The 3,362-nt window shown below is 41.8% G+C and overlaps 1 pseudogene; it reads left to right on the forward strand.

Moving 5' to 3' along the window:
- Window positions 1-2,752: 2,752 nt before the first annotated feature.
- Window positions 2,753-3,105, forward strand: LOC103075170 (60S ribosomal protein L31 pseudogene; annotated as a pseudogene).
- The last annotated feature ends 257 nt before the right edge of the window (window positions 3,106-3,362 follow it).

Raw genomic sequence — 3,362 nt, forward strand, 5'->3', positions numbered from 1 at the left:
GTCCGGAGCCTGTGCTCCGCAACGGGAGAGGCCACAACAGTGAGAGGCCCGCGTACCACAAAAAAAAAAAAAAAAAAAAAAAAAAAAATGGGCCTGGACTTCCCTGGTGGTCCAGTGGTAAAGAATCCGCCTTACAATGCAAGGGGTGTGGTTCGATCCCTGGTCAAGGAACTAAGATCCCACATGCCACAGGGTAGCTAAGCCCACAGGCCACAACTACTGATCTTGTGCACCTCAACTAGAGAGCCTGCATGCCGCAAACTAAAGCCCTCACACTTTGGAGCCTGCACACCACAACTAGAGAGAAAACCCGCACACCACAACTAGAGAGAACCCCGTGCGCCACCATGAAGAGCCCATGCGCTGCAACAAAACATCCCTCACACCTCAATGAAGATCCCACGTGCCGCAACTAAGACCCCACGCAGCCAAAAATTAAAAAAAAAAATTTTTAATGGGCAGAGGACCTGAATAGACACTTCTCCAAAGAAGACAGAGATGGCCAGAACAAACACATGAAAAGATGCTCAACATCACTAATCACCAGGGAAATGCAAATCAAAACCACAGTAAGACACCATGTCACACCTGCCAGAATGGCTATCATCAAAAAGACAACAAATAACAATTGTTGGCAAGGATGTGGAGAAAAGGGAACTTTTGTGCACTGTTGGTGGGATTTTAAATTGGTGCAGCCTCTGTGGAAAACAGTATGGAGTTTCCCCCCAAAATTTAAAACTATAACTACCACATGATCCAGCAATTTCACTTCTGGGTAATTTTACCCAAAGAAAACAAAAACACTAATTCAAAACAATATATGCACACCAATGTTCATTGCAACATTATTTACAATAACCAAGATACGGAAGCAACTTAAGTGTCCGTCAATAGATGAATGGATAAACATATGGTGAATGGGATATTACTCAACCAGAAAAACATCTTGCCATTTGTGACAACATGGATGGATCTAGAGGGTATTATGCTAACTGAAATAAGTCAGACAGAGAAAGACAAATACTGTACGATCTCACTTGTATGTGGAATCTAAAAACCAAAACAAACAAAACAAAACGGAAACAGACTCATAGGTACAGAGAACAAACTGGTGGCTGCCAGAGGGGAAGGTGGTGAGGGTGAAATAGGTGAAGGGAAGTAAGTGATACAAATCTTTAGTTATAAAATAAATAAGCCATGGTATGGAATATACAGCATTAGGAATATGGTCAATAATATTGTAATTACATTGTATGGGGACAGATGGTTACTAGACTTACAACGGTGATCATTTCCTAATGTATGCAAATGTCAGATAATCATGTACACATGAGACTAACAATATTGTACATCAACTATATTTTAATTTTTAAAAAATAATAAAATAAACAATAAAATTCTGGAAAATGCACTCTTACAGGGACAAGAAGCAGGTCAGTGGTTGCCTATTGGGGAAGAGGTGGGAAGGAGGGGAAAGTTATAAAGTTACATGAGGAAACTTCTGGGAGTGATAGATGTGTTCATTATCTTGATTGTGATGATGGTTTCACAGGTGTATACATGTTAATATTAAATTAAGCACTCTAAATATGTGCAATTTATTGTAGGTCAGTTATACCTAAGTAAAGCTCTTAAGAAAAAATAGAGCATGCAGAGAGAACCAGAAGGCCTTAAGGGAAGCTTTGAAGGAGTCATATATAGTCATAGGGCACACACAGCTGAAGACCAAGACCTGGGTCTGATGGTAAAGATTATAGAGCCACAGCACCAGTTGAAATGCACAACCTATCAGGTCTCTCACATTGTAGAAAACTGGTAGGGAGGGAGGAGCCCCTGAGATATGGGATGGGGCATTTGGGCATACATAAACCAGGCTAGAAACCACTCTTCTAAGTGTGGGCTGTACATAGTGACTTCTTTCCAAAGAGGACAGTATGGAAAGGGGAGAGGAAAAGAGTCGCTTGATGGCAGAGAAACCTGACAAACATGACTCAGCCAGGTGACCCTGGTCAAAATTAACAGTGAAAAGCCATGATGACAGTATGTGTCCTTGATATGATGTGATGAGAGCAGCACTTTACCTCTGTGGTCTTCCTCCTCCAAATCCAAAACTCCAATATAATCATGAGAAGAACATCAGACACCCCAAATTGAGGGACATTCTAAAAATGTCTGGCCAATACTCCTCAAAACTATCAAGGGCCTCAAAAACAAGAAAAGTCTGAGAAACTGTCACAGCCAAGAGGAGCCTAAGGAGGTGTTACAACTAAATGCAACGTGGGCTCGTGGAACAAAGAAGGGCATAAGTGAAAAACCGAGGAAATCTTTTTGTAACTAAAGGGTGGACTTTAGTTACTAACAATGATCAGTGTTGGTTCATCAATTGCAACCAATGTGCCATACAAATATATTGGGTTGGCCAAAAAGTTCAATTGGGTTTTTCTGCAATGGAAAAACCCGAATGAACTTGTTGGCCAACACAATAAGCTATTAATTATAGGGGAAACTGGGTGTGGGGTACATGAAAACTCTCTGTACTACCTTTGCAACTGTTCTGTAAATCTAAAACTATTCTAGGGAATTCCCTGGCGGTCCAGTGGTTAGGACTCTATGCTTCCACTGCAGAGGGCCTGGGTTCGATCCCTGGTCTGGGAACTAAGATCCTGCATGCCGTGCAGCATAGGTAAAGAACTAACTAAAGAACTAACTACATCTATTCTAAAGTAAAAAGTTTGTTTTATGGCCCGGCAGGATGGCTCCTGCAAAGAAGGGTGACAAGAAGAAGGGCTGGTCCGCCATCAACAAGGTGGTAACCAGAGAATACACTATCAACATTCACAAGCACGTCCACGGAGTGGGTTTCAAGAAGGATGCCCCTCCGGCACTCAAAGGAATCTGGAAGGAGATGGGAACTCCACATGTACGCATTGACGTCAGGCTCAAAGCTGTCTGGACCAAAGGAATAAGGAATGTCCCACACCTTACCCGTGTGCAGTTGTCGAGAAAATGTAATGAAGATTCAAACAAGCTCTGTACATTGGTACCTATGTACCTGTCACCACTTTCAAAAATCTACAGTTAATGTGGATGAGAACTAACTGCTGATTGTCCAATAAAGTTATAGAACGGTAAAAACATTAGTTTCATTTATTGAAACTAATGTCTCTCTTGGAATTAGGTTGGGCTGGGGACGTTTGCAGATTCTAATGTTGTAGGGTGAATAAAGTTTCTCAGTGTCTGAAGTAAACCTCTGAGGCTCCAAATTCCCCTCAATACATCACCTCCAACTTTCCCAACCCTGCTCAATCCCACCTACCAAGGAGTAAACTTTTCTCTACGTGAAGTCTGTAAGATGGCTGTAT

This window comes from Lipotes vexillifer, unplaced genomic scaffold (assembly GCF_000442215.2).
Source record: "Lipotes vexillifer unplaced genomic scaffold, Lipotes_vexillifer_v1.1 scaffold753, whole genome shotgun sequence".
NCBI classification, from domain to species: domain Eukaryota; kingdom Metazoa; phylum Chordata; class Mammalia; order Artiodactyla; family Lipotidae; genus Lipotes; species Lipotes vexillifer.